The sequence below is a fragment of the Mesocricetus auratus genome, unplaced genomic scaffold (genome assembly GCF_017639785.1).
Source record: "Mesocricetus auratus isolate SY011 unplaced genomic scaffold, BCM_Maur_2.0 Super-Scaffold_100014, whole genome shotgun sequence".
Classification (NCBI taxonomy): domain Eukaryota; kingdom Metazoa; phylum Chordata; class Mammalia; order Rodentia; family Cricetidae; genus Mesocricetus; species Mesocricetus auratus.
Genome location: NW_024429197.1, coordinates 36834979 through 36844475, shown reverse-complemented (window position 1 = coordinate 36844475; position 9497 = coordinate 36834979). Strand labels below are relative to the sequence as shown.

The window sequence follows — 9497 nt, the reverse complement described above, 5'->3', positions numbered from 1 at the left end:
AGTGACGAGCCAGGCTCTCTTCACCCGCCCACCTTGGGGGGCCCCATCCTTCTTTCTTGCAGCCAGGAGATGCGGAGATGCGGGAGCCCTTGGGTGGCAGATGAACAGCTAGCCACTGACACATCGCAGGGCTAGCGAGCGGGAACGAGCGCGGGGGCGGGGGCGGCGTGTAGTGGCAGACGGCCGCGGGGATTATGAATGGGGGCGGGGGCCGGCGAGTTGAGGTTCCACCCGGGATCCTCCGCACCGGCTGATGGGCACGCAGGGCTGCGCGTAATCCTCCAGCCGCGGTGGAAGGAGGCTGCGGCGAGCGCCGGCTGGCAGTGAGGGAGCTTCTGCAAAGTCCCCTGCGGTCGCGTGCTTGGAGTGCCGGAGAGCTCGGCCAGGTAGGAGGGAGAGGAAAGGAGCCAAGAGCGACCATCCAGAGGCCCTGGCTGTGGCGGCTCACAGGTGGTGGCCTCGGTGGCCGCAACATCCACTCAGGGAGACCGGGTCTCGGGTACCGCGTAGTGCTGGAGCAAGAGGCTTGGGGGAGAGCAGTGGTTCCAAGCTCAGTCGGTGGTGGTCCGGTTGTGCTGGAGAGGTACTCCAGCTTCTCAGCGCGGGCTGGGGGCCCCGCCTGGGTGGCGCCTGTATCCGGAGATGAGGCTGCGGGTCACTCTCCTCTAGACCTCCAGGGTTCGCCCATGGGGCAGCCTGGCGCGGGAGCGCAGCCTGAGGTTGAGGATGCCTCGCCTCCAGCCGCACCACACCGCATCGCACCGCTGCCACACCGACTGCGGGCTCTGGAGCCTCGAGGCCGGTATCGCAGCCTTGGCGTGTCCCGGTCGCCCCCCCCCCCCGGTAGCCAGTCCTCCCACAGGCCCCTTCCCTTGGGCACTCTCAGTCTCTGCCCCTGGGCCCCTGGACCCCTTTGCCAGTCAGTCACTGGGAAGCAGAAGGAGCCGAGGGACATGGTCAGGCAGAAGGATTCCCTGAGCGGAGCTCCGAGTGGGCGGTGATGAGCTGGTGGTGCCTGGGAGCCAACTGCCCAGAGTTTGTCCGGCTGCAGCAGCAGGATGCTCCTGTACACCTAAGTAGCTGGGTCCCCAAGGCGGGCATACCCAAGCCTCTGCAGAAGCAAGGCTCTGGCCAGAACTTTTGGCAAGCTCTGGTGCCTGGACTGCGTTTAAAAGCTCCAAGACTGGGGAGCAGGAGGCTGGCTGTCCCTCAGCTCACTTTCCTTCTGCTATGTCTCCTCTCCCTGTTCTGTTTTCCTCCCTTCTTCACACACCGCCTTCCATGTGCTACCCTCAACACAAAATCTGAGCCCACAGAAGCGACAGTTGTTGACCAAGTATGAAGAGAAAGGTAGGGAGGACTAGTTCTTAAGCAGGCGTTCAATCATCCGCATGACACAGCATGCCTGGGGTGATTCTAAAGGAAAACTGAGTTTAACAAAAATTTACGTTGCAGGTATCTCAGGTTTACATCACGGTGTATGATGTTGCTAAACAGAAATGTATTCTGTGCACCCCTATGTTAGATCTTTATGAGACGTGGCTGTTCTGTAGATCACATGCATCTTTTAGACATAGCACATTCCGGCTGTTGCAAGTTCCTGGCTACACTGTGCAAAAGGCAAATTAAGTTAAAACATATAATTAAAATAGTAAAAGTCCATCCAATTTTAGGAGATCATCATTTTCTTTTCTTTTGATAAACCCACTTATAATGCAATGACTTTTCAGCCCCCACTCCCAATTTGGGAATCCCAATGTTTTTGTGTATGACCCGAGGAGGAAGGACCTGGAAATTTTGTGACATGTATTGTCAAGAAGGTGGAGAAGGCCAATGGTTTCATTTCAGGCAAAGCAAATTTAGCTGTGGTTTCTGCTCAGTGTACTTCATTTGTCTTCTGACATCCCAGGAAAGAGAAATCTCTTTTAATATAAACACACGTTTTCAGTGTAAAATTGGCCAATTCAACTCTTCAGATCAATACTTGTAGGACTTAGCAAGGAGCATATTCACTATAGTTCCCATTATTTTTATTTTTTATATATAGAATAAGCCAGTTTGTAAATTTACCAAAGAAAGTAAGTGTTAGAAGGAATAGAATAGTTGACATGACATGACTGATGCATTTGGGATGTCTAGCAAGCCGAGTCATCATCTTTCTATTTTCCTGATATGTGAGCTAAACAATTTAGCAATGTGTTTACTTGTATTTCCTCATTTGATTGGCTTTTTAGTTTATTTCTGGCTTGGCATGTTTTGCCAAGGTGAATTATCTTAAACTTCTCTAGAGGGTACCTGCTTGGATATGCCTGTTTACTTTTCTAATATCGTTGGTTTTGATTGAGGAGCAAGAAGTAAATCATACATAGTTTTGTGTTCTTGGAGTCATTTGTCCAGGTTAAGGCAATATTTAAGTGCATTTGGAAAAGATATTTTTGTGTTGGCTTATGATCCATTTAAAATCGGGAGGACTAAAGAGTTTCAGTTTGCTGTAAGTACTTTATTTTACCTGTTTTGAGTTAGAAAGACTTGGATACTAGCAATTTATAAACAGTTACTGCAGCATAAAACTTAACTGCTCTTTCTAAGACACCCAAGCAGCATAATTTAGAAAAAGCTTCAGGTGGTCTGTGTGTTGTCCATCACGTGGATTTCTTTGAGCACTAATTGTGAGCACCTTGCGGTAGAATGCCCAACAATGTGATGTGTAAGTCCTTTTCCTGGAAAGGACTTGCTATCTCAGCCTCTAGACTGCCTTAAGTGACTGCGAACCCCAGGCGCGATGAGGTTATAGAAGACACCTTTGTCCACAGTCACACATGGTCTCTTTCAGAGCAGCCGAATCCAGTGGCTAATGGATGTGGGAATATGAAGATAACCACGTAGCTTTGGAGCACCTGGGATGACTCGCATTGAGATTATTGTTTTACACCACCTTTTCACAGCTGCTTCAATCTTAGTTCTTCTTCATATGTTTATAATTAAGCAGTGTTTAAGGAAAGTGCACACTAATTTAATGTCAGAGGTGAGTTTTCTAGAGAAACAAATCTGTAACAACGTCCCCTGCACATGCTCACTTTACCAGTTTTGATCCATTTACCTTTTGAGATGTGGTGTCAGTTGGCATTAAAGGACACTTCTTTGTCCTTCTGGTCCTCTGTGAGTTGTCCTTCATTTTTAACTTTTCTTTGTAGTTTCTGTATCCTCTTTTTCTGTCTATTGATTTGAATATCTTATGTCCCATTTCTATTTTTCATGACTTTAAAAATGTTTTAATGTACTTCATCATTTTGTTTTGTCTTTTTGTTTTTTGAGAAAGGGTCTCATCTAACTCAGGTTGGCTTTGAACTCACTCTGTAGGTGAGGGATACCCCTAAACTCCAGACCCTTCTACCTCTACTTCAAAGTTCTGAGATGATAGGTATGAGCTACCTCACTTTGCTTCATATTTTGTTTTACTAGATATAGTGGATGAAAATGTCTATTTTCTAGAACTACATATGGGCATCATAATTTTACAATCTTGATACTCCACATATTTCAAAATTTGTTAGCAAAGTAGTTCCACCATATTTTATGCTACATGTCATCTTTGTATAATTGGTTCTTTTGATTGTCTTTACAGTCGGTGCTCACTTAACCTGAGCCATATCCTCTGTGCTTCCCGTATTTTTCTTCTTCCTTTGGATGTTTGTTCCTCAAGATGACAGGAATCACCAAGTCTCTTTTGCTTGTTTGAAACTGTGCCTGATTCCAGTGCTTAAATAATATAGCATCTGGGAGGAGAATCCAAAGTTGACAGTTGTTTCCCTCATTACTTTGAAGACACAGTTTCTCAGCCACTATTGCTGATAAGCTGGGTCCTGGGATGTTCTTTATCTCTGATGTTTTCCTGTCTCACTGTAGTATGTTCGCTTGTGGGTCAGCTTTGACTGTGACTTCTTCGACTATTGGGTGCTTATTTGGTCAGAGGATTCCTGTGTTTCTTAGTAAGAATTCATAGTATATTTGAGCCTGTTTTATTTCTTACCTCCATTCTATTACTGCCTGTGAAAATCCTACTAGATTCATCTTGGGCCTTCTCTTTTCATCTGTCATATCTGTCACCTTTGTATTACTTTCCAGTTACAGTTCATTTGAAAGATCTTTGGGTTGTTGTCCAGAGGCATTCCATAAGTGTCCCTGTCCTTATTGATGTCTTATCTATTGATTAAGTTGTCCATTGAACTAATTTCTTTTCCTCATGGTTAGAAATGCTATTTGATCTTTTTGGTTCTGCTTTGCTTCTCCCTAGATTTTCTATCTTCTTTTTCTGGTTTCTAGTCTTTCTTTATTTCTTAAAATTATACTGTAATAATGTGTAAGACCCTTCAGATTGTTCTCTTACTTGAAATTCTCCTACTTTATTTCTTAAAATTATACTGTAATAATGTGTAAACCCCTTCAGATTTTTCTCTTACTGGAAATTCTTCTAGGATTGCTCACCCAGCAATGGCGTCTGCTAGAACTTGTATAGCTACATAGCCCTTTTCCTGGGAAGGCCTATAGAGAGCTGGTGACAGTTAATTTCTCCCATTTAAGTTGTGACTATACACTCGACGATTTTTTTCTTCTTTTTTTACTATTATCTTGGGAGACTCTAAGTCCTCCTTAAACATTGCATTACAGCAAGTAGTTATTCTCTTACTGTTTAGCATGCAGACCTGGGTGCATTGTTGTAGGACAACAGCTTTAGTGACAGTTTAATCCCTAAGTGACTTGTGATGTGTCTACTTTGCTTGGTGCATTTGGACTTTCCTCTGAATTCTGCTGCTGCCACATGATGAGGTAGAGGGAGCCTCCCCAGCGCAGACTGCATGTTTCTTGTAGATGGAGAAAGATACTGATTTTAGACTGTAGGAATAAGGAGAATTCCCCATCCTGGATTCCTATGGCTAGCTTTAAGGACACCTATTGTTTTTAGCTCAACCCTATCTAGACACAGGAAGAATGAATCTCCCCTGCCATCTATGGCTAGGTTAGGGCTAAAAGATTTTGCACTTGTGAACCCTACTGCTGTATTCTTCCTATGACCAGAGGCCACCAACCAGTCCACCAGCAGCCTCTTTCCACTGTTCTGAGTCTCTGTTGAATGGCTGTGGCATCATTTCCAGGATTTACAGTCGTGCCTAGTGGGGGAGGCAGAGGGAGATGAATGTGCACTGTCGTGTCTCCACTGGGGTATGTGCTTTGTAAACAGCTTAAATCCTTAGCCACATTATCCATTAATGTAATTGAAAATGCTAGTTCATCTGTATTTCCCCATGGCATGTATTTGTTGTAGAGAAATTATCGAAACCTCAGTTTAAAGTTCTTATTTAAGTTAATTCATATTATTACAGTTGGAGACAGAAGTATCAAGCCACATCTTCTTATAGCTGACATCCTAGACAAAAATCCCTGCATGGTATTTTCTCTGAAATGTTTTTCTCCAAGTTACATTTAAGCATTTGAAAAATATTAGTGCTTTTAATCTTTTGCCACCTCTGTGGGAAGTGCTTAAAGAACCCTTTATCAATGGGCACAGTACGTCTTAGAAGAAAATGTGATTATTCATAGAAGAACTTGCTGATGTCAAAGGGATTAAAGGAAAGATTCCAGGTTCTCAGCTGTTGGTTTCCTGGCTTATATCACAGGGCTGGCTCCCAGAATCAGGGTATTTCTCAGAGCTGGAAGTGATCTCAGAGGTTAGCTTTGAAAATGGAGACCTTAAGCTGCTGTGAGGGAATCGAGTGGCCTCAGTTCACTAGCAACTGGGTCTGTTTATCCTGAGGTTTCACTGGTTTCTAATGTTACATTTCCTTTAATCAGCATGGGCTTCTTCTGTGGAGACACTGAATGTTTATCAGAAGGTATGATTTCTTAGTACCCCTTTCTGATGAGAAAACACCCTCAAAAAGTGATTTTTCTTTTTAGTAATAGGCACATTTTGAAATATGCAAAATATATGGGTCTATTACCTACAAAAATGAACATATAGCCCAAACTTGCATCCAATATGAGGATTGATGAATTCCTAGGGAAAACTTGTAGATATGGCCTTTAGTTATCCTTATGTGTTAACTCTGGGTGTCTTTGCTGGGAAGAATGACTTAGGTTTAATGGCTCATTTTTACTATCAGAGTCACTCCTGCGGGTCTGAGGACAGAGGCAGTTGCCCTAACCATGGTGCATTGCTACACTGGCCTGAGGACAGTGGCAGTTGTCCTGAGCATAGTACATTGGTACACTGGCCATCACTGAAGGATATGTTTTCCTGGCAGGTTCTTGACAGAGAGTAGGTGAGAAGGATGTTGCAGGACTAACAGGTGTTCAAACAGACGGACAGTGGGAAATGCGAACAGGCACCTCAACCCATAGTCCTTGTTTTCTCTTCCCCCACATGCACAGGAAGACACACACACACACACACACACACACACACACACACACACACCTTAGGACTCCTTGGATAGGTTATTTCATCTGCTCCTATTTGCTTTGCTGTCACTCTCTTACTGCACAGAGAGGAGTGTCCCTCTGAGGCTGTTCTCTAGTACATCAAATGCTAGGAACTAAAGAAGCACACAGTGATATTGCTGTCTTTACTGGGAGAGAAAAGAAAATCTATCTGCGTCTTCGTTTCATTGTGCATCCACGTTACTATAACCACAGAACCATAACTGTTTCTGAATTCAGAGGTTAAGATGTAAGAGCAGTAATTGTTAAAGTAGTTCCAATTACTTCTTAAGAGGCTGTCTACCTATGCCTAAAGGATGTGCCTAAAACTCCTCCAGAAAAGATAGCTTTTGCAGTGTCACGATGTGAACCGTATCAAAAAATTCAATGCCAAAAAAGGAAAGAGTATCTGAAAAAAATTATAAAATGAGGCCCTCCCACTACAGTCCTTTACTTTTCCAAATACTTTAGAGATTGAAGTTTTCAAGGTGACCCTGAATGAGGACCAAGAATTGGAAGTCCTGAGTTCATTATTGAGAGGATAGTAATCGCCAGAGAGTGTGAGCCCAGGTACATGCATGGCTTCAGAGCATACTAACCTCTATGGTTCTTTTTGGTGTTATTTGGTAAACAATTAAGGGACTCTTGAAATAGCCCTATGTAATTAAGCATTCATTATTTATGGGAAAATTATTTTTAAAATTTGAGATTAGCACAGTATTTTGATGTGATCTAAGTTTGCAATAACAATAGATGTGTGAACCCATCTACCCAACAGCATGCTGGACCATTTGAAGGAACATATTTAGTGCTGACCATAATAATGACAACGGTAGTGATACTTAAGAAGATGGCACTTGATTAAATAGATTTGGATGTGTGGCAGTTGCTATAGATAGATTCATTTCACATTCATTCACTCAATTTCTTTTCCATCTTCTTTTACTACAAAAGTCAGAATGATACCTTTATTCAGCTTTCCAGCCTCCCTTGAAGCTGAGAGTGACTCCAATGATGAAGATTAGATGGTCCGAACAAAAGGCAGGCATCTCAATCAGCCAGAGGTCCTAGAACTTTGTTTTCTTCCATTATTAACCATTGATGTCTTTGTTATGATCTATGAGCAGCCATCTTGCAACCATTAGATATAGATACATATGCTTAGTATGATGGAGAAAATAAACAAATCTTTTATCCTATGTGACCTTGGAGATGACATGTCAGCCCAATCTTATCTGCCTCCAAACAACTCTCCAGGAGAAAAAAAAATAGCCTCTTAATGGTTTAATCTACTATTTGTTAAGCTTTCTATTTCTCCCAGAAAAAAAAACACATTCCCAGCTGGATATAAAAATTGCTAAGATTTTACATTTTATATTTCTGAAGAATAAAATTAATGTCTACAGATCTTCGTAATTACCAATCTTAGGTTGTAGAATTTGGCTAATTTGTATAAATATTCTCATCTTGAAGATGTTTGGGTGTGAAAACTTGGGATAATTTGTAGGATTTGAATTCCATTGCTTATTGCATGAAGAAAAACATGAAAATCTAAAAGTTTCTGTTTTGTATTACCAAGAAGAGATTTCACATTTTATTCAATGGAGAAACTTTAAGAGGGAAACTCTATTTCTGTAAGTCACACCTCCTACTTAGCTTTAACTTTGGTAAGATGCGGAGACAGCTGGAGAATACCAATGAGCCTTGAAAAAAAATGTGTTCTCCCACTTGGATTAAGAAAAATGTCTAGCAAGGTTGGTTGCCCTCTTTATCAGTTAACAAAGGCTTCTTTCTGACTTTACACTTTTATAAAACAAGCAATTACTGGGTGGTCATTAAAAGTTAAGGAAGGATATCCATTTGTAGTCAATGGTAAAGGAAGGCAAATCAATTTTTTTTCTGTAATTGGTGGTACAATTGTATTTTTTCCTGCAATTGTATACAGTTCTGAGGAATAAGACACTGGTCCTATTATGTACTATATACTTAGGAAACATTGTCCTTTTGTTGTTCAAATTTATGTCTATGGATTTTGATTTTTTAATAATATGTATGATTAGTACCTACGAGCAGATTCTTACCTTAAAAAAGAATAAACGTGATTTTTATTTTGCCATTTGCATGTAGGGTATTGGTGAAAAAACTAAAATAATTGAGAGCTTATTTTCTAATTAATGTAGGCATTCTACTTAGGAGCTGTTTATTCACATCAGGAAGTATAATAGAGGTGTTTGGTTAAATTCTTTTCCCATTAAAATGGGATGAGGCAACAATTCTCACCACAGTTCAGAGGTCTATTACAAGAGGAATGAAATAATGGATGTGAAGTGCATTAGTTTTCTCTGCAGGATGTTACATAAATCCTAAAAATAGCATTATACATGTGTAAACAAGAAGATGGATGATAATTTCCAAATGTGAGTTTCATAACGTAGGATTTTGAGTGGAGTTTTCAAAGGTGAGTTACACAGCAATGCAATGTTACCTTGTGCATTGGATTCTCAAAGGTAAGGAAGGTTCATTATGAGGGAAAGTGTAGTGATTTATTATTTATGATTTATTAAAGCTTTTCTTAGGATTCAGAAAGCAAAGTCAGCCACAAGCCATAGAAGCCAGGCACATACCTTTATTCTCAGCAACCAGAAGCTAGGAGGTGGTGGTGCACACCTTTAATCCTAGGACTCAGGATTAAGAGGTAGACAGATGTCTCTGAGTTCAAGGATCACAGTGATATATGATATTGAGTCAATTTAAAAGAGTAACAGATCACATGCCTTTAATTGCAGATATAAAAGGGATATAAAAGATAGAAGCAGAGTCTTCAGCAGTCATTAGATGAGGTCTTTGTTCTTCAGCCGCACTGAGGAGAGGCTACAGTCTGAGGCTTAATGAGAGCTTGTGGAGACAGGGTCAGCCCATTCAACCTGAAGTAGAGGTAAGAGGTAGTGGCTGACTGCTTTGCTTTTCTGATATTCAGCTTGAAGTTTGAACCCCAATATCAGCCTCTGTGTCTTTTGTTT

The 9497-nt window shown here is 41.7% G+C and overlaps 1 protein-coding gene across 1 annotated transcript in view; it reads left to right on the top strand.

Moving 5' to 3' along the window:
* Window positions 1-243: 243 nt before the first annotated feature.
* Pde4b (phosphodiesterase 4B) overlaps window positions 244-9497 on the top strand; it is a 538982-nt gene continuing 529728 nt past the window's right edge. Inside the window, exon 1 of the mRNA XM_040757097.1 lies at window positions 244-386. The gene's annotated coding sequence lies outside the window, so the exon portion shown is untranslated. The remainder of the gene's footprint in view (window positions 387-9497) is intronic.